The sequence below is a fragment of the Vulpes lagopus genome, chromosome 7 (assembly GCF_018345385.1).
Source record: "Vulpes lagopus strain Blue_001 chromosome 7, ASM1834538v1, whole genome shotgun sequence".
Lineage (NCBI taxonomy): Eukaryota > Metazoa > Chordata > Mammalia > Carnivora > Canidae > Vulpes > Vulpes lagopus.
In genome coordinates, this window is record NC_054830.1 from 71786615 (window position 1) to 71808499 (window position 21885).

At 42.0% G+C, this 21885-nt stretch overlaps 1 long non-coding RNA gene across 1 annotated transcript; it reads left to right on the plus strand.

Annotated features, from left to right (window-relative positions):
• Window positions 1–1096: 1096 nt before the first annotated feature.
• On the plus strand, window positions 1097–20981 carry LOC121495473. The gene is made up of 3 exons (XR_005988998.1): window positions 1097–1224; window positions 19771–19906; window positions 20919–20981. It is a non-coding gene; the product is annotated as an uncharacterized LOC121495473 (long non-coding RNA).
• The last annotated feature ends 904 nt before the right edge of the window (window positions 20982–21885 follow it).

Below are 21885 nucleotides of genomic sequence, written 5' to 3' on the forward strand. Positions count from 1 at the left end.
ATCTGGGATTTATTCTGATGGGGAACATAGATCCCTGGACCAATGCGGATCACCCTTTGGCCCTTAGATGAGTGTATACGAAGAGTTTAAATGAGCAGAAAGCAACAGATCAAATGTGTGGTCAGCATATGCAATTAGAAAATCTTTAATACTGATCTTTCACATGTCCTCTGCCCTGTTTTTAGAGGGGTGGGAAGTCTTCAGCTGAATCTCCTGTGGCTCTCGCTTCTGGGGTGTCAGTCTTGTGCTGTATTTCCTGCCCTTTCAGGGCGAGTCTCAGTGCTTACGTCTTCCTCAGCTAGGGGTTCTCCTTCCTCATTTCTCCCTGATTAGTACTGGCCCACAGTACCCCTTTTACCCCTTTGTCTTAGCAGGGTTGAGTACACCTTTTCTGCAAGGGTTGCTATGTTTTCCTCTCTCCTAGCTTCCTCTTCAAAATCTTATTGTTGTATGAAGGCCCCAGTCGATTCCCCTTTCCACAGCGCTCAGACCACAGATTTGGCTGGTCTGCCCCACTTCTGTTTTTCCACTTCCTCTTCCCCATGTACTGGATGTTTGCCACATGACAGGGACTACACTAGATGTTGGGCATACAAGAATTGAAAGAATCAGAAGAGCCTTTGAAGAGCTCACCGCTTGACTGGCGGTGAGGTGAGGAGGGGAGTAGAGCATAAATTAGGGCAGTGCAACATGGTATGTGCCAGAAAAGTTGTAGGCACAAGTGATATGAGAACCTAGAAGAAGGGTGGGCTTACTGTGCTTGTCAGGGAGGCCAGAAAAGGCTTGTCCCGGGTGAGAATTTGCTTTCTGTTTTTATATTTAATTTAATTTATTCCATTGATTTAATTTTAATTAATTTATCAAGTTATCCATTGATATAGTTGAAATATTTATGCATCTATTATAAAGTTAATTTACATGTATCTGAGCCCTAACCCTGTTACTTTTCTGCCCATCCCCATGCTATCCAAAGGTAACTACTGTTACTAGTTTTTTTTTTTTTTCTTTCTAATTTATTCACGAGAGATACAGAGAGAGAGAGAGGCAGAGACACAGGCAGAGGGAGAAGCAGGCTTCCCATGGGGAGTCCGACACAGGGACTCGATCCTGGGACTCCAGGACCATGCCCTGGGCCGAAGGCAGGCGCCAAACCGCTGAGCCACCCAGGGATCCCCCTGTTACTAGTTTCTTATGTGTCCTTTCAGAATATACAAGCAAGTAGAAGTAAGTTTTTAAATTTCTCCTTTTTTACCCCCCCAAATAGCAGAGTGTACTTACTGGTCTGTACTTTGCTTTTTAACATTATCATTTAATGGTTAAAAAATGGACTCTGGAATCAGAATGCTTGTGTTTAAACCCCAGTTGTATAATTTACTAGATGTGTGAACCTGGCAAGTTACGTAACTTCTCATTCCTTTAGTTTCTTCATGTGTATCTGAGATTTTCAGAATCTCGCAACTTTATATCTAAAATCTCTTATGGACGCTCTATTCTTTTCTGTGTACCAATACTACACTTTTAATTTTTTAGCTTTTATATTATGTTTACTATTTGGTAGGGCCCTGAATTCCCCAGGAAGACATGATAGCACCAGTGACAACAGATGTTATTAGTACAAACTGTTTTCACCACCACCACCACCATTTTATTGTATGTCTACGGTATGTGAGATGTTCTAAGTCACTCCTTGTTTACTTTTGACTGTTTTCCCTTTGCTTTGAAATTTTGCCTCTTTATTTTAAATATATTTACTTCATCATGGATAACATTTTTAAGCCACTTTTAATCCTTTTGGAAGCAAGGAGAGGCATAAATAGAAAAAGACCAGGCAGGAACTGTATTAGGTTACTTTGCATAATAAATCCCTAATCCTTATAACAACCCTACAAGGTAGATATTATTATCCTCTTTTTTATAATTGAAGACATTGAAGCCTGGAGAAGTCAAGTAATTTTCTCAAGGTTATATAGCAAGTAAATGTAGATTCAAACCAGAGTCTATTAGTGTTATCATCTTTGTGGTTCCTGGTGCTTCTTTAAACCATACTGGATGAGGCTCTTTATTAGGATTCTGGTAAGGATAGCAGAAAGACTGTGAAAGAAACTGAATCCGTAATAGGGAACAGTTATACACATTTTTTCTTAATGGCTAATATACACATATAGTTACTGTGGACCATGTAAAATCATCACTATCATGTGATTTTGGTGTTAACTCATTAATTCACCAAATATATCCAGAGTCTACCATGCTGGGCACTTTGCTGGGTGCTGAGGATAAAATGACACATGGGATCTGGTCCCTGGCCCTTAACTCTTCCTGTGAGAGTTAGCTAGCAGGTCTTCCTGGTCTCAACCCTCTTCATCCATTGCACCCTGAGGAATATCTAGTCTATTCTTCATCCAGTGCTAGTTTATAACCATCTTTTTGTTTGAAAGCTGATAATGCGGATATGATTAGCTAATAGTGGCTTCTTGAGGTATTTAAAGATTGTGAAGCTACATCTGGAATCGTTGGCAAAGAGTGCAGTGACTTAATTAGTTATGCCTGCCATGGGGGCAGGAGGGAGAAATGAAGGAAAACAAGCCATGTACTTGTCATACCTGAACTAGTTGTCCAGAATGATCAGTTTCTTTTCTGCAGTTGTTATAAATGACACCAATTGTATTTTATTGCTCGAATTCACCATTTCTTAAATTGCTATATAAGTTATTCTCCTCTTGGGAAGTCCTGGAGTAAAAAAGCCATTTAACTTGGTTGAGACACAGTTTCTCAAACATACTTTTTGTACAGGAATCTGTCCCTTCATTTCTAATTGCACAATCTATATCAGTGCTGGATGTATCACTTTGTCTGAGTTCTGGAAATATGCCACCATCACTGCCAATGTAAGCCTTTGATTGCCTTTGATTTCCTAGTATGTTGTAGTGACTTTTGTTTGGAGGGAAGACTCCTGGGCTGAATGCTACTCTGTTGTATGGAAGCCCTTTATTCAATAATTTCTTTCTTTGTCTTGCCATATAAAATTCCTCTGAGAGCCACACGTGGAGTTAAAAATGGTTACACGTTGCCTGTCTGGAGTTTTGCTGTTTACCTTTTTTAAGACCATGCACAAATGAGTTCTTGCATCACTGGGATGTGTTAGAAGATAATTCTGTTCATTCTGTTTGTTTGCTAAAATCCATGCTCATTAATGAAAAATGTCCTCTAAGAAGTTAATCCTCAAATGACTGTTGCTTCATGGGAAATGTATTTGAACTGCTGAGCAGGTTTCTCTCTGTCCACTTGTGGTATCTCTCTGGCCACAGAGGGCGGGGAGGTGGTGGCAGTTGTGCTATAGCATGAGGTAGTTATGGAAAGAATACTGCATTTGGGTTCACTAACTCTGGGCGAGTCCCGGAACCATTGCTTGGTTACTATGTAAACTTGAGCCAGTCAAACACTGAACATCAATTGCTCAACTATAAAATAATGATTATAATAATTCTGATCTTCCCAATTTAGGGAGTTATTGAGAGGACTAAATAGGATGATATATGGAAAACATCTATTCAAAAGTAAGTTTTCAGTATTAGATGTCTGGGTTTACATTTTTTTCCTGCTGGTGTTTCCATTGCTCTTGTCTTAACAAGATGTGAAATTCAGTCTTTCTTGCAGCTTTTCCTGATGTGATTTTCATGAAAAGTTATAGGCTCAATCAACACCTTATACTAAGACCAACCTGGTTTTGGTGATAGACTTCCTCTTGCTTTTTCTTTCACTCCTGCTCTTATTCATCATTATCTGTAGATTTTAAGCACAATGTGACCCTAATCCATAAATTACACCTCAATGTTAATGTCTTTTAACAATGTTTTTTTTTTTTTTAAGGAGGAGGAAAAAAGAGATGCTCTGTTCTACAAAACTTAAAAAACAATTTAATTGAATAAATGCTTTAGATAGCTGAGGCTCTGAGAGAAAGGAGAGTCTAAGAGTGAAACAATAGTGTTAGAAGTACCTATCTGGCAAAATGTTGAGGGTCTATGCTCTGTGCTGTAACTTAGGTGAAGATGTGAGGAGTTATAAAATGGGATCGCACTGCATACTGCAGTTTTGTTTATCCATTCATCAGTTGATGTACATTTGGGTTGTCCTCATAAACATCTTGTACCCCAAACTGCATCTCAACATCTACTTCTGGAGAGCCCAACCTGCAACCTATTCACACCTGGGACCCTAGGACCTCAGCTTCTGTGCCAATGGGGGGTGGGTTATCAAGAAAAACTTCCAATAGAGGTGGTTCTGCCCAAAGAGAAATTCTAATACCAGATGCCAAGATAATAAAAACCTTTCCATAATAAATACTATAAGCCAGCCTGTTGGCTACTTGGTCTACACTTGGCTTCTTTAGGGAGGAGATTTAATATAGTTGAAATCTAGTGAACAAGAAGAAAGAAGGGTCAGGTAAGAGGTGAAGCTAGAGGGACTGGTAGGGGCCACACACTATGAGTGGCATTTATGCTATGACAAGATATTTGGATACTTCCTGTAGCAGTAGAGACTCATGTAAGGTAGGTGATGTATGATTGGGTGTGCCCTCACTTCATATGTGGATTACAAATTATGGGCAGGTCTTCTTAGAAGACATTGTGAGTTGGCCAGAGACTGAGTGGGGGAAGTTGCTGGAGATGAAGCGATGAAGTGTAGATTGAAGAAGGACTCAGCAAAAAAAAAAAAAAAAAAAAAAAGGAAAAAGAAAGAAAAAAAAGAAGGGCTCAGAACAAATATCAGGGGTGCAAAAAATTCAAATGAGCCTCCAGGGAAGGTGAAAAGGAATCTGGAGAATCTGTATGGCATATTGTAAAGAATATGGCCCTGGAATATTTCTCTTTCATCCTGTAGCAGCTCTGTGACTTGAAGCAGATTACCTAACTTTTATTTTCTTTTTTTAAGAAAAGATTTATTTATGTAATTTTAGAGAGAGAGAGAGAGAGAGAGAGAGAGAGAGAGAGAGAAAGCATGAACGGGAGGGACAGAGAGATAGGGAGAGAGAATCTCAAGCAGACTCTGCACTGAGCACAGAGCCCAACATAGACATTGACCCCATGACCCCGATATCACAACCCTAGTGAAACTGATAGTCGGACGCCTCCCAGGCATCCCTAACTTTTCATTTTTAAAGGAGGCTAGTTATTCTTACTTTTCAGCATTTTGTGAATTTGAAGTGATAGACCATGTGTAATACAACCAGCTCCTCTTAGTTCACTTCCCCTGTCCCTGTAACTGGGATAGGCCTGAGAGGCAGGACCCAAGGTAGAGGTCCAGAGTTGGATCATCAGGTAAGTAGGTGCAGAGGACAGGGATGGTAAGGGCTGCTGGGGACCAAGGAGCAGGAAGAGGAAAGGAGAGGAGGGCCAGAACCCAGGGAATCACAAGGCTGTTTCCCAGGCAGGAGCACATCTGCATGGATAACATTCCTCTGGAGCCCTGTCCTCTTGGAAGTTTCAAAACCACCTTTCCATGATCCACCAACTCAGGCCTCTCTGCAGCCTCAAACGGTGGCTGCTGGGGTCCCTTTGGATGGTGGAACCTGACAAACCTCACAATTTTAGACCCTTTATAGCCGGATGAAGTGAAATCAAGTGCTGTGTTTGGCGGGTGTACCTGCCTAGTATAGAGGGTTTGTACCAGCTGTCTCCTTCCTTTATTCCTTTCCTTTTATTATCTTAAACTCCCTTCCACTGATACATGTCTTGATTTTTTAAGAAGTTAGATTGCATGTGCTAATTTTTGGTTCTAAATGATGTATGGTTGACAACCATGACCTCTGAGGCTTCTTACCATTCTGTGATGCTGGGACTGAAAGTCAAGGGGAGTTCAGCACCTGCTTTCTGAGCCATCTTGGACACCTGCCATCTCAGACCTTTATCTTATCCGTCTTGGAGTCTGCCACTTTTTAGCTGTGTGGAGTTGCTGGCAGCCTCCAAAAATACTAAAACAGTACAGCAAACTGCATTTGACCCCTTGGGACTCACTCATCTTCTGTGTGGAGATACTGCTAGCCTCCAGAGACATGAAAATGGTACAGAACTTGTTTGTTTGACCTTTTGGGATTACTCATTGGCATCTCCACATTCAAAACTGCAAAAATAGTTGAGGTATGCAATCAGAAATCTGAGGCCATGCAAAACCTGAGGTAGTTTCTTTCTTTGATGTTTAACTAGAATTTGTGGGTACTTGATTGTCTTGTCATTTATTTAGTAAACATTTGCTGAGTGCCTCCTGATACTCTGAAATTTATGGAATTGCATGTTGTTTTTTTTTTTTTTTGGATGAAAGATGATAAAATGGCAGTGATTTCACATTATCTGACCTGACATATGCCAGAAGCCATGCCAGGAGCTGGAGATGTAAAGGGATGAGACACAGCTTCTGTCCTGGAAGGGCTTTTAGAGGAGCACACTTGGGACACAAGTGATACAGGTCCTATTACAGATGTGTACAAAGGGTGGTGTGTGGTACACCCCCAAGAGGGAGGTACCAAAAGAAAGACCTCCTGTAGAAGCCTCCTGGACTTTAGTATGTGGAATAAGAGTTTTTTGGTGAAGTTCTCAAAATTGACCAGCCGTTCTAGGGACACATAGTCTGGTAGCTTTCCATTATGTCAATTTAGCTTCAGTTCTAATTGCTGTAATAAATCCTTTATTGTGTATCACTCATTAGGCTCTGCTTCTCTGTCCACTGACTAATGCACACAGGAAGTCTCAGTTCACCCTATGTTTGATGGATTAACATTCCATTCATATATGGAATACATATATATACGGAATATATATATATATTATTTATTTATTTAAAGATTTTATTTATTTATTCAACAGAGACACAGAGAGAGACAGAGAGAGGCAGAGACACAGGCAGAGAGAGAAGCAGGCTCCATGCAGGGAGCCCAATGTGGGACTTGACCCCGGGTCTCCAGGATCACGCCCTGGGCTGAAGGCAACGCTAAACCCAGGCTGCCCTATATTTTTATTTATTTATTTATTTATTTATTTTTTACATAAAGGTTTTATTTTTTTTTTAAGATTTTATTTATTTATTCATGAGAGACAGAGAGAGGCAGAGATATAGGCAGGGGTAGGGAGCCCCATGCGGGACTTGGGATCAGGCCCTGACCCAAAGGCAAATGCTCAACCATTGAGCCACTCAGGCAGGCATCCCTAACATTCCATATTTGAGTACCATAGTATAATATGTTTTCAAATGCCAACATCTATGAAGATATGGCCCCTTGGGTTGACCTCGAGACTGGCTGTCAACCCAGCTTCCCACTCAGCAAGTCATATCTCCAACTTCCACATTAGGACAGAAGCCATTGTTTTAATTCAAGGCAGTACCTTGGAGGGAGCTCCTGGGCACTACTCTAAGAGCTTTGCATGCATTAATTTACTGAATCTTTACAACCTATGAGGTTGGTACAGAGGTAATCCCTATGGTAGGGTTTAGGAAACTGGGGCACAAAGTGGTTAAGAAACCAATTAAAATTTTTTAAAAATCAATTAAAATTGTAAAAAAAGATAAAAGAGGAGGTAATGCTTATTCTTTCTACCAAAAGCATTCTTCATTTTGCCTAAAGGATTCATCATTGGTTGTTTTGAGAATTACCAATACTGTATGTATAGTATGTCTCTGAATGCAAGATATTGCTTGAGGCTTCTCATTTTTCTTATTTTGCCAGCTTCTCCTGAAATAGAGATCCTTGATCTGCATCCTCTTAACTACTGGCTATGTCCTCTGCCTTCCCCCATCAGAGCCTGTGTTTCCTAAGCCAAAGACATAGGGCTCAGACCCTTCAGAGGTCTCTAGAGAGAAGAGCTGGAACCAGAATGCCGTCCTGGCAGAGGATCTCCCTGGGCCTGCTGCTCCCCTACTGGGCTAGCACTGTGGAAGTCCTGCTGCCACCAAACTAGGCCAGAGGGAGGGAGGAGTCTGGCTTTCAGAAAATAAAATCGAGTTTCATAGCTGCCTGAGCCTTGGAAGGAGAGAGAACAAGGAATATATGGGGCGAATACTTTTGTCTGATGGGCAAGGTCTTCCACAGTTACCCTTACAGTCTCCCCAACCTGTCAGTGGGTGAATTCCCATCCCTCACACCCAGAAACAACAACTGGCTCCTGCCAAATAACCACATTGCTATTTTCTGATGCCCTCTGCCAACTCATTCCTACTGATTTCAAGACCCAGCTAAAAGTCACTCTCTGAGATCTCTTCCTCTAGGCCAGCATACCACAGACTTTAAGGGACATGAGCCCTTGTGTAAAATCTCACTTGGAGGCCTTGCTAAATTGCAAATTTTAATCCAGTAGATGTGGGATAGGGCCCGATATTCTACATTTCTAACAAGCTCCTGGGGGAAATAGATGCTATTGATTATATCAATAAGACTCTAGATCTCATTTTTCATTTTGGAAAAGTAAGCCTGCAGAAGTGATTTCAAGGGAAACAAGATGTTTTGCACTAACTCAAGCTACTTTGGCTTTAGCAATTGGTAAATTCTTTGAGTAGATATGTGTGTGGGTCCTGGTTTGCCTGGCATGGTGGGTTTTCCTAGGACATGGGATTTTCAGTGCTGAAACTGAGAAAGTCCTGGGCAAATCAGGATGAGTTGGTCTCCCTACCTCTGGTGGCTATAACTGGGTGGGGGCTATATCCCCCCCCTTTTTAATTTATTGTTATTTTTAAAGATTTATTTACTTGGGAGAAAGAGAGCACAAGTGGAGGGAAAGGGTGGAGGGAGAAGGAGAAGCAGACTCCCCACTAAGCAGGGAGCCCAAGTGGGGCTCAATCATAGGACTCACAGATCATGACCTGAGCTGAAGGCAGATGCTTAACCATTTGAGCCACCCAGGCACCCTGTCCCCTCCTTTTTCATAACTTCTACATCAAGTGATGTCTTAGAGAAAATTTAGCTAAAGCTACGAATGTTTATTACCTAGCAGGTACAAGAACAGTCCAATAACTGGTTCTTTTCTTTTTTGGGGGTGGTGGGGAGGGGTAGAGGGAGAGGGAGAATCTTAAGCAGGCTCCACACCCAGTGTAGAGCCTGACCTGGGTCTGGATCTCATAAATCCGAGTTCATGACCTGAGCTGAAATGAAGAGTTGGACATTTAACTGACCGAGCCACCCAGGCACCCCCCTACAACTGGTTCTTAAGCCTTTGGGGAAGGCCCATTCTCTACGTTAGGCACTGCAAAGAGCACTAGCATGATAGGTTCTCTGTAAAGTGTACTGAAGGATGTTGGGAACCAACCAGCCTTGCTGTTGGTTTAAGTGACAGCCTCTATGGAGAGAGACCAGGACCAAAGAAACACTAGAGCTCAGGCTCTGCACCAAAAATATCAGACTGCTTGTTGAATTTGTATACTTCATTAAAGCAGAGCAGTGGGCTTTGTTCTGCAGCCAGTGAGGAGACCTGAGGGTTTCAGAGCAGAAGGCCTGTGCTCAGGAGTGTTTGGTTCAGCCAGGTAATCAGCTCTGTGCCTTTCTTAGCCTTAATTAGATTCAGATTTTGTTGGTCTTTGTGATATTTTGCCCAGAGGATGGATGGAAGGTCACCTCAAGAAGTGACCACCAACTTAAATATATTTTTCTCCACATTCCTTGAGGTTCCTCTCATTTTTTTCAACACTAAAATGAAAGAGAAGCAGGGAATTGGGTTCTTTGGGCTCTGGGGAGCACACAAAATAGTAAGACCCCCTCCCTGCATTCAGAAAAGCCAATATTGTGGGACCCTGGGGTTACATTGGAGCAGCTTTTTTTCCTAAGGAGGAAGGAGGATCCCTCTCTCTCTCTCTCTCTCTCTCTCTCTTTTTTTTTTTTTAAGATTTATTTATTATGAGAGACACACATACACACACACAGAGAGGCAGAGACACAAGCAGAGGGAGAAGCAGGCTCCATGCAGGGAGCCTCACGTGGGACCCGACCCTGGGTCCTGATTCTGGGACTCCAGGACCACACCTTGGGCCGAAGGCAGGAACTAAACTGCTGAACCACCCAGGGAGCCCTATGGAGGATCTTTCTAATTGAGCCTCAGTCTCTTAAAAAAAAAAAAAAAAAAAAATTAAACCTCTATTTGTTTTCGTAGAAGAAAGGAAGGAAAGAAAGGAAAAATAAGATTTTCCTTGCCTCTAGGCCTTTCAGAAGACACTAGTATGGAGTGTGGAGGTTGGGTTGCTGGGATGGAAGTTCTGTGAACAGATTTTTTTCAGAGCAAGTGTTAGCATTAGTGAAGCTCTCATCCTCCCCTGTGGATTTGTACACCAACCTCTGACACTCATTCAGCAAAACAACTTCACCTTTCACCTACTTTCTTTGTTTTCCAGCTGTTTGGTTCATGCTCTGTGTGCACATATGAGCAACTCTTGATTATTTTGTTTGCTTATAATCTTTTTTTTTTTTCCAACAAAGAGGAAGGATAGAGTTCCTCAGTGAGGCTGTAGAAGTTAAGAGACCAGGAGATCAGGATGGTGTGTTGTCACTGTTGGAAGGGACTCCAAAGGGCTCCAGAGATTTGTGGCTCAGAGTTGGATGGCAGCCCTCTTTTCACAGAAAAGCTGAAGAACCTGAGACTTGGAGGGGAAAAATGGCTTGCTTGAGGCTGGCAAACGAAGAATGAGATCTGCAAGTTTTTTTAATGTTCTCAGTTAAAATTCATGGAGTCTCAGAGTTGAAAGGGACCTCAATAGTTTTGTGTCAAGCTTCAAGCAGATGCTCAATTTCTGGTCTCTGTATCCTTCAAGAGACCTGGCTATATGACTACTGCTGGCCTTGTTGGGTGCTGGGGAGACTGCCACCATTCCAGAAAGTGGGGCTTCGTTTGATGATTCCATTGAATGTAGGATATTCTTGACCAGGACTGTGTTTTGAACTCTCTCTTTCTGAATACATTAATTTCAATTAGAATTATACCAATGTTGATGAATTTCCATTGGGAAGATATTTCCTGGAGCAAACTTTATTTAGCTTTAAGCAATTAATGGTAGGGCACCTAAGAACTTTTAATTACCACAAAGGATTATGCCTCTCCTAAACATAACCCTTTACTTTGGGCAGAATATCTTGTAGCTAACTCGGTTTTGTAGAACAAATTTCAGAAAATGCTACTCTGAGCTGTGGAATAAATTCTAAATAGGTACATGTAAATTTAATTTTTTTTAAATCGTAATATTTTAAATGTGATAGAGGAATTCACCACTCAAAAGCAGTCGATGGAAAAGATATTGCTAAGTGAGAAGAGCCATACTTACTTACAATTGGTAAATTATGTCTAATTGATAAATCATGTTTTTATTGGTATATATGTTTTATAGATCATTTTGGAAAGATATATATATATATGTATTTTATTTTATTTCTTTAAAGATTTTATTTATTTATTCATGAGAGACACAGAGAGAGAGAGGCAGAGACACAGGCAGAGGGAGAAGCAGGCTCCCTACAGGGAGCCTGATGTGGGATTCGATCCCAGGACTCCAGGATCACGCCCTGAGCGGAAGGCAGGCGCTAAACCGCTGAGCCACCCAGGGATCCCCTAAAGTTTTTATTTTTAAAAAAGATTTTGTTTATTTATTTGAGAGAGAGAGAGCACACAGAGGGAAAGGGAGAAGCTGACTACCTGCTGAGCAGAGAGCCTGACATGGGGCTGGATCCCAGGACCTTGGGATCATGACCTGAGCTGAAGGCAGACGCTTAACTGACTGAGCCACCCAGGTGCCTCTAAACTAAAGAGATTCTCTCTCTTCTTTAATTCTCTCTCTCATTAATCCTCTGTGGAAATACGTAGCTAAAATATCATTTTCCTCCTTTCTCAGATCAAAATCCTTCCATGATACCTGTGTGCATATCAAGTCTAATCTCCTCTGCCTTATTGTTAAGACCCTGTGTTGCAGACCCCATTTTAGCTCTTGGATTTACCTAATATTGGTCCCATTCTGGTAATACTCAGTTCAGTCAAGCTCAACTGGTTTATCCTTTTTTCTGACTTCTTGTGACAGTTCTAATCTAGTCTATATTATGCCATGTAACATTCATTGATTGATTGTACCACTGAGGCTCAGCCCTTGGTGCTGTGTGGCAGAGGCTAACTTAGCTTGCTTTCTGGAGGGTTTGAGTACTTGAAGACATGCTAAGTAGCCTGGAATGATGCACTGAGTTGGAATCCAGAGGAATAGACCAAGAAGACATCAGTTGGAGTGGCCGAGCAAATGGGCAGTTAGTGAGATGCTAGAGCAAACAGGGGGCATGAGGTGTGAATAAGCATAGAGAAGGAGGTGGCCTCTTGTTCCTCTCATGTTGGACTTGAGACCACTTGTGTGATCTGTCTAAGCTGGGGACTGACTGCCACTGTATACTGGTACCATCTATAAGAGAGCAGAGCAGGGAGTTCTCTACTTTTTCCATGCCTCCACATACTCATTGCCACCCGAAGTCTGGGTGGATTCAGACACTATTTATAACCAATTAGAAGAAACTTAAGCTAGAAGTAGCTTAGGCAAAAACGGAGTGTATCCAGTAATTAATCAAATCAAATTAATCCAATAATTATCCAAAATGTAGGAAGTATGGCTGCAACCTGACCTCAGGAACTGGGTGCCTAGACTTGGATGCTGCCAAGAATCTTGTCTATTTCCCTAACCTCTGTTTCCCTTTGCATTTCGATCTTCTCTCTTAGAGACAGCAAGATCTTCTCTCTTTCCTCCACATGGTGGTAAACGTAGCCATAAAAAGCTCCTAAATTTTTTATCTTTCAACTTCCACTATCAGAAATTTATCTTTCAACTTCCACTATCAGAAACTGATCTCTTATTCCAGGTGGGAGAACTCCCGTGAGGGGCTCTAATTGGCCTGCCTTGGGTCAAGTGTTCACCCCTGACTAATCAGATGTGCCGGGAGAGATAAGGCCACATAGGAAGATGCCGTGCAGATAGGGGTGGCGTGAATAGTTCCCAGGAGAAGGGGGTTCTGGCAAACAGTCCCACGGATATCTAACCTAATAGCACGACAGCAACTGTGTACATGATCGTGTTCAGTACAGACATGTTGGTCAGTATGCTGGAAATCAGGAAGGAAGAACTAAGGTTTGGCACACCACCCTTCCTATTGTTAGAGCAAAGTCAACAAGTCTTTATTAAGAGTTTGTCTCTGGGGATTTGATAATTGTTGGACTAGCCTGCGACTCGGTACACTGTCATTTTTTTCTGCTATGTTAACCCCAGGACCTGTGGCTACATTCAGACACCCAACAGCCCTGACATTTCTTTGCCCTGTAGAGAACTCCTAATGACTTCCACTGTTATCTTGGTTTTGATGACTGCTGAGTCACTTCGTTTCCCAGAGGGAGAATGGTGAAGTCACCAACACTGCCAGGTTATCAGCAGCCATAAGCTCTGGATGGAATGTTTCTGGGGAGAAATGTAAATGAACAAAGGAACCTGACACTTCTTTTTAGAAGAGGGCCATCAGGTCATCCTGGGTGGGTTAGCTGAATGGCAGGAGGTAATGGGAAGAACATTAACATAAAATGCTTAACTCTAGAACTTCTCCTCCAATATTAGGGGCACCAAAATCAGTAGGTTCCTGGTTCATAACGCTGGTGGAGAGTCTGCTATTAGAAAATTAGGTGAGGAATAAAGCTGGGAGATAGGGAAGGAAGTGTGACATGAAGACCCAGAAGTGCCTAGGTCCCTTTGTTCAATCTCTTGCTCCATTCTGGCTTCTGCTGCTTGATCTGGGCTCCCCAGCTGCCTATGCCCCCCATCTCCCATTTCCAATCACTACTAGGCTTTGACTCACCAATTTATTCAGGATTTATGTCTCTGCTTCTCTCTTCTGTTACATGGATGTTTGTTGGGCATTCCTGTGGTCTCTTGACCTGTTTTTTGAGCCCTTTCTTTTTGTGACCTAGTCTGGAGCTGGTTCATCCAGATGGCACTGGGCAACCCAAGCTCCACATGCCTCCCTGGTACCTGCCTCCAGTTTTATTGGCACAGAGCCTGGAGTTTGCTGGGTGGAGCTTTTTTCTTTGCTGCGCCCCAACAGTGCTCTATAGGACTTAATCCAGACTGCTTTAGCGTTGCCTCTTTACTTGTGACTACTTGCCGTCTAGCCCAAGTTGGACTCATCTGTGTACCGCCAGCACCTGGCACAGAGCCTGGCACAGAGAAGGCTCAGCCATGATTGTCAAGGGATTGGGGAAATGTTCGTTTTTCTGTACTCCTTCTTTGGGTTCAGATATATCTTATCACCACACTCTTTCCTGTTCTCCTTTTCCACCTGCTTTCCTTCCTTTTCCAGCCAGTCTGTTGGAGGGAGCGTGTATGTAGTAGTTAAAAATGTGGATTCTAAAATCAGATTATCTGGTTTTAAATCCTGGCTTTTTTACTTCTTAGCTTTGTGACTATTTTCAAGTTGCTTCACTTCTTTGTGCTTTAGTTTCTTTGTCAAATGGGAGTAATAAATAGGTGCAACCTTGTAGGACTGTTGGAGGACTAAATGTGCTTGGAGTAGCAAGCCTGTGGTATGCAGTAGGCATTCTAGAAGTGCTGGTTGTTGTTATTCTCTCCACCTCTGCTTCCCACTCCAATAAGGATCATTTGACTTTGTTCCTTTTTGTGTTCTTGGGCTAACCCCCAACCTCCCTCTCCTTGTGCTCAGTGTTTATGTGTCAACTTTAGCCTCTGGCCCACACAGCCAAGTATTTGCAAACACACATTTCTAATTGGCTAACTGACCTGTAGCCCAGGAGATATCCAGCCTCAATCCTTTTATGTGTTAGCATCATCTTCTCTAGCAGTGGTTCTACTAGAGGTCAGGCCAGGGCCTGGCTCAAACCTCATCCTTTTAATGGCTGATGGAGAGAGCTACAAAGGAGTAAGGCTCATCTCTGCTACTAGATCAAAGGTTGGCAAACTTTTTTTTTTTTTTAAGATTTTATTTATTTATTCATGAGAGGCACAGAGAGAGGCAGAGACACAGGCAGAGGGAGAAGCAGGCTCCCTGCAGGGAGCCCGATGTGGGACTCCATCCCAGGACTCCAGGATCACACCCTGGGCCGAAGGTAGTGCTAAACCACTGAGCCACCTGGGCTGTCCAGGTTGGCAAACTTCTTTTGTGAAGGGCCAGGTAGTAAATATTTTAAGCTTTGTGACCACACATGGTCTTTGACCCTTCTCTATAAATCTCTGATTTGTAGCATTTGCCAATTTCCATGGTGTCAATACTTCTACCACGGCCAATTTCATACTACAAATGTGAGGCCACTAAACTTGAGGCTGAGAAAAGATCTGCACAATCAATTCTCTGCAGCCATAGCATACCATTAAACTATACCCCCTTCCCTACTCACTCCTGGAGCCTAAGGACCAAACACCTCATTGGAGAAAACTTGAAAGAAACCTTGCTCCCACAATCCCTGCCTCAAGATTAGGCTCTTTACTGTGTTTTGGTAGATGGATATCATTATCTTGCTCTTCCAGACTTCCTAGATTTCAGCCTTTGCCTGCTTTGATCACCAACCCTTGCGTGCTCATCTGACCCCCTGACTCCCTGGGTTCTTGTAGAGCACAGATGGTCTCACACTTCCTGATCTACCCTGGCTTCCTGGCTGTCAAATATCTGACGTGCTTCTGAGCACAGAGAGCATATCCACGCTACCTCCTGCAGGGGCTTCTGGTTTCCAGGCTGTGATCCGCCTTTACCACTCCCAGTTCTTGCGACACACCTCTCAGGACTCCAGGAGGTGAACTCTCATCCTACTGATTGGGAACTTAGTTCCCAGTTCAGTTCTTCTTTCCCTGTCCTGGCTCTTGTCTGATTAGCACTATCTGTCTACTAAATCCGTACATGATTTTTACCATCGCCTCACACAAAAAAATAATTACTTGGTATTTTCTGTGTGCCAGGTCCTGTCTAGCCCCATGGAAAATACCTCAGTGAATAAATTAAAGATTGTCTCCCCTTGGGGAAATTATATTAAAGTGTGATGAGGCATATACTAAACAATAGGCATAATAAATACATGATACATTATAAAAGATGGTGATAAGTATGATGGAAACAGTGAGCAGGGAAAGATGAGTTGACGCTGCTGATAGAAGGCACCTGGTTAGAGTGGCTTCTTTGAGAAGGTGATATTGAGCAAAGCCTTAAAAAACATTCCATGTGTTCTTTACTTTCATACACAAAATTTGCTCATCATCAACACGTAGGTGGCTCACTTCAGCCTGAGAACTTCCAGGACTTTATGTTTATTGCAGAAGGACTACTTATAGTAAGAGGCAGAAAGTGTTATAATTGTGTGCTTGGGCGTTGATATAGAAAACATGGCCTTGAATCCTTGCTCTGTGGCCAATTAGGGCAGCTGTAAACGTTTGCTTAATTTGTCAGACACAATGTGTTTCTTGAGGGCAGGGGCTGGTTCTGTCTTGTTCACCCTGTTGTCTCCATGCCTAGCATAGTGGTATTTGACTCTATTAATACTTATGAAATGAATGAGTTCAAAGTTAGGTTTTTGGTTTGTTATTAGCCATATTGCCCTGGGAAAATCCCTCTCTGAGCTTTCAATTCCTCATATGTAAAATGAGGATGTTAATCATGATAGAGTAACCATTTTGTGTTACTGTATGAGCTAAGTTGTAAGAATATATAATGCATGTAGAGCACTTATCACAATGCTTATCACACAGCTAGTGCTTGGTTAATAAATGTTAAGAGTGGTTACTGTTCGTTATAGTCAGCATACAGAATTAATTTTCTACGTTAGAGATACTATCATGGAAAGATTCCTTGCTTCCTTCTTCAGTAACATGATCCCATCAACCAAGCCTGCACAGTTGTGATCTTTGAGGGAGTATGAGAGGTGTGCAAGGGGTAGATGGTGGGTAGAGTGGGGCCTGGAGGAGCCAAGGGACAGAGGAAAGAGCCTGGGTAGCAGGACTGAGGGGGTTCCTAGAGCACTGTGGTCAGGGCAAAGGCTGTTGTATAAACAGATAAACACTCAGCCAGAGATGGGGAGTGGAGTTGCGGTGTGCACATAATAACACAGAGCAAAGGGATTAATGGAATTTTAACTGAGATTAAACAGAATAATTAGTAGGGCATAGGCATCACTAGTAGGGTCTGGAGACAAAGCCTAGACCCTGTGTCCTTTGCCAGGGTCTTCCTCCATCTTAAAGTGTCTTCTCAGCCCAGATTCCCTGGCTTTCCCAGCAGTCCCCAGTGTCTGCTGAACTGACTCTCTTGCCTCTTTGATTGTCTTCAATCTGATTTCTGAAGTTTTCTCTCATGAAGCAGTCAGCCTGGATGAGGAGCCCTGCTGTCTCTATGGGCATGGCCAGGGGCATCACTTGCTAACTCATTAGGAATGTAACCATCACTGTGGTTCTTCCCAGTGAGTATAGACAGTCATTCAGTGCTGTTACACAGAAGGCAGCATTCTGACCAAACAGGCCTGGCGGTAGAAGGCTTTTCTTCCTACCAGGCTCCTGGCTGGAAGCAGATGTTTTATGGAAGTCAGTTGCCATCCAGTTAGTCGGCAACATTTGTTTAGGACCCGCTGCACGTCTGTCCCTGTGATGAGGGAGACAGCATTTCAATGCAGAAAAGATAATGATCCTCATCAGAATCTCTGATTATTTCCTTAGCATTGATTCCTAGAAGTCGCTTTACTTTTCTAAGGGTTAAGAATACTTTTCAGCCTCTTTATGCATATTGCCATATAGTCTTCCAAAAAAGATGTACCAATTCATATGCCCACTCATTGCATTTGTTAATGCTCATTTTATTATACCTTTGCTAGTACTGGTATTATTAAAAGTTTAAAAATATATATAAAAGACAGGCATAATGGTATTTCTTTGATTAAAGCTTCATTTTTTATTAAAAAGGGGATTGAACATTTAAAAATATTTGCTATAGAGATAATAATACTTGGTCTCCTCACCATGGTAGGTCCGGCGGAATTTTGATTTGATCTTTTTTTGGCTGAATTTTATTTATGGCACTAGTTTTTAAAAATATATATACAGTAAAATCTACTTTCTTTGTTATGTGTACATTTTTCTGATTTTGATCGGTATGCAGAGTTGTGTAACTGCTAACAATCAGAATATAAAGTTTTCTTCCCCAAATTCTCTAATTCCCTGCCTCTTATAGTGAAACCTTCTACCAAATGTTAGCCCCTGGCAACTGCTGATCTATTCTTTTTTTCTTTTTTAATTTTATTTATTTATTCATGAGAGACAGAGAGAGAGAGAGAGAGAGAGGAAGAGACACAGGCAGAGGGAGAAGCAGGCTCCATGCAGGGGAGCCCGATGTGGGACTCGATCCTGGGTCTCCAGGATCATGCCCTGGGCCGAAGGCAGGCACTAAACCACTGAGCCACCCGGGCTGCCCTGCTGATCTATTCTATGTCTATATTTTTGCCTTTTCCAGAATGATATATCAGTGTCTTTAATAGAGCAAAAAAAGTTTTTTTAAATTTAAATTCAATTAGCCAACATATAGTACATCATTAATTTCAGAGGTAGAGTTCAATAATTCATAGATCATAGGACAAAAAATTTTAAATTTGAAGTCCCATTAATCAATATTTTTCTTTTATATATTGTGCTTTCTTGTCCTACCAATAACTTTTTGCCCAACCCAACGTCACCAATATTTTTCCTATATTTTTTTCCAAAAGTTTTATAATTTCACACTTATGTCTATAATCCATTTTGTTAAATTTTGTGCAAGGTGTGCAATGTTGGTCAAGATTCATGGTTTTGTATATTGATATCCAGTTGTTCTGGCACCATTTGTTAGAAAGTCTGTCCTTTTTCTATTTTTTTAAAATTTATTTATGATAGTCACAGAGAGAGAGAGAGAGAGAGGCAGAGACACAGGCAGAGGGAGAAGCAGGCTCCATGCACCAGGAGCCCGACGTGGGATTTGATCCCGGGTCTCCAGGATCACACCCTGGGCTAAAGGCAGGTGCTAAACCGCTGCACCACCCAGTGATCCCTCCTTTTTCTATTTAAATGCATTTGCACCTCTGTCAAAAATCAGTTGGCCATATGTGTTTTTTTCTGTGATGAGGGATTATATTAAGTTCCTTTCTATTCTGTTCCGCTGATCTATGTATTTATCCTATCTTTAATACCACATTGTCTTGATTATATTAAGGTCCTATATTTTTGCCTCTTCCAGAATGACATATAAATGGAATCATACAGTATATAAAATGTGTGACTAGCTTGTTTCACTTAGAGTAATGAATGCCTTTGAAATTCACCCAAGTTGTTGTGTATTTTAATCTTTCATTCATTTTTATTGCTCAGTAGTATTGCATTGTATGGAGATTGTTTAACCATTCACTTGCTATTCGTTTTTAAAGTTGGTTTGGCTATTATAGGTTTTTTGTCCTTTTTAGAATCAACTTGTAAATATCTTTAAAACTTGCCCTCTTTTGGAAAATATTGGGATTTCCAGAAGCCTAGAGACCAGTTTGGGGAGAATTGACATTAACAATATTGAGTTTTCCTATCAATGAATATGGTATATCTTTCCATGTATTTAACTCTTAACAATTTTTTTCAGTGTTTATTTTTAGCTTAAACCTAAGTCTTTAATGTTTTGGGCTTATCAGTGGTATTGTTTTAAAATTTTCAGTTTCTAATTGTTCTTTGCTAGTATAAAGAGAGAGAATTAATTCTTTGTATATTGACCTGTTTCTTATTTTGCCCTTTTAGAAAACACCTGCCATTGTAAAGAAGTCCAGTTAATTCTGATGGAGAGACCATGTGGAGGTAGACCGTGGAAGATGAGAGGCCATGTGTTGAGGAACTGAGGTGTCCCAGCCAGTAGTTAACATCCACTACCAGATTCGTGAGTGAAGCCATCTTTTATGTTCTAGCCTCAGCCAAGCTCCTAGCTGAATGTAGTCACCTTAGTCAACCCAGATGACATTACGTAGAGCTGAAGAACTGCCCATCTGAGCCTAGCCATCCCACAAAATTGTGAGAAATAATATATCTTTGCTGTTTTAAACCATTAAGTTTTGGAGGAGGTTTGTCACAGAACAATAGACAAATGATACCAGGTTTATGATAGTTCACTTAGCTAATCCTGGATACTATAGCCTCGCCATGAATGCTAGGCTTTTATATTTCTTACTGAGTCTCCTTGTTGCCAGAGTCAGGTCTTGTATCCCCAGGGATGGCAGCTGGCTGCCAAGTCACAGCTCTCCCTCTTGCCCACTTACTTCACAGTGTACATGTAGTCCAGATGGCCTGCATCTCTGCTTGAACTTGCATTTGGCCCCTGAGAGGCCTCTGCTTGCCTTGCTATGCTGACCTTGGCTGCCAACTACTTGCTCACTTGGCTGATGGCTGCCTGTCGTCTGGTTCCTTAGGTCCTCATCACAATGTCCTCTCTCTGGCCTGATCAAAAGCCCTAGGACATTCATTTACAATAGCTCCTTCCCACCTCCTGATATGAGATTCTTTCTCTGTGGGGACTGTTTTATGCTGCTACAAGCAGATCAGTGTTTTTAGACCTGAAACCCTGGGTATAGTTTTAAGAATTGGCAGCTGCTTAAGCCTGACCTAGAACCTACAGAGTAGCTAGATTTTCTTGATAAGATAATACATATGCATTGCTGAGCAACATGCCTGGGACATAGCAATTGCTTAATAGTAGTAGTTATTATAATTAACATTGAAAGAGATTATTTAATCTAAGAACCACATTTTTCAGCAGGAGAAAGCAAGGCCCAAAGAGACTGAGTGACTTGTCCAAGGTCACTACAGCTCATTTGTAGTTGAACAAAGACTAGAACACTAGTTTCTCAATCTCTAATCTCACACCTTTTCCATTGTACCACAATTCTTTGGTTTAGGATGCTTTGGAGGAAAAAAGAGGAAGGAAGAAACTACAAATTATCTGCTTTATTGGTGCTTTTGTAAGTATCATGTCATTTTTATCCCCATAATAATTCTATAAATTGTTATTTTCACTTTACTGATAAGACACTGGGGCTCAAGGAAATTAAAATCTTGCCCAAAGGCCCCATGGACAGTAGAATGAGGGCTCCAACTCAGGCCTGTCTGACTCCCAAACCAGCCCATGCTTCTCCACCATGTCATGCTCTTCCTGGGTCAGGGTGGGGATCCTGAGAACCACAGGAAAGAAATGTTTCTGCAGGGCTTGGCAATGACCTGGCTTCATTTCTTCCCAGTTCTCAGATGCACTAGCTGGTCTGCACGCAAGAGCCTTTTATCCTTCCTTCCACACAATCCTTTTAACTGAAACCAAGTGGCCAAAGCTTAACTGTAATTCTGCAGAACTGGCGGCAAGAGGCCTGGCTATGGCTTGGGCCGCTCACCCCAAACGTGATGTGCACAGAGAGTGGGGCTGACATTGTTTAGCTCTCTGCTCAGCAGTGCCCAGCCAAGCCTCCCGGTCTAAATTGAGCCCTTAATCGTTTTCCTGGCATTTGCTCAGACAGGATTTTATTTTCTAGTAATAAAAGCTCCTACATTGTAGGGGGAAAAAAAACAATCTGCCTTTTTTTCCTGCTTTTGTGAATGCTTCACCACCTGTCCTTTTTTTTCCCCCTTGTTTTTTGTGCTTGGGGCAGAGCCAGGTTGTTTTGTGCTTGCTGTCAAGTTTTGGGGAGCTCTTCATGGACAGAGAAATGTACTCACATTGACTGTGCCTCTGCTTATTACTGGCAGCTTCCCATCTCATGGACTGAGAGGTTTAATCCTACAGACTTGACTTTTGGGTCTGTGGGTGGCACAGGGAAGAGGGGCCCAGGAAAGGAGAAATGAAATGAGTCACCAAGGGCTTCCCACCTAAGAAGC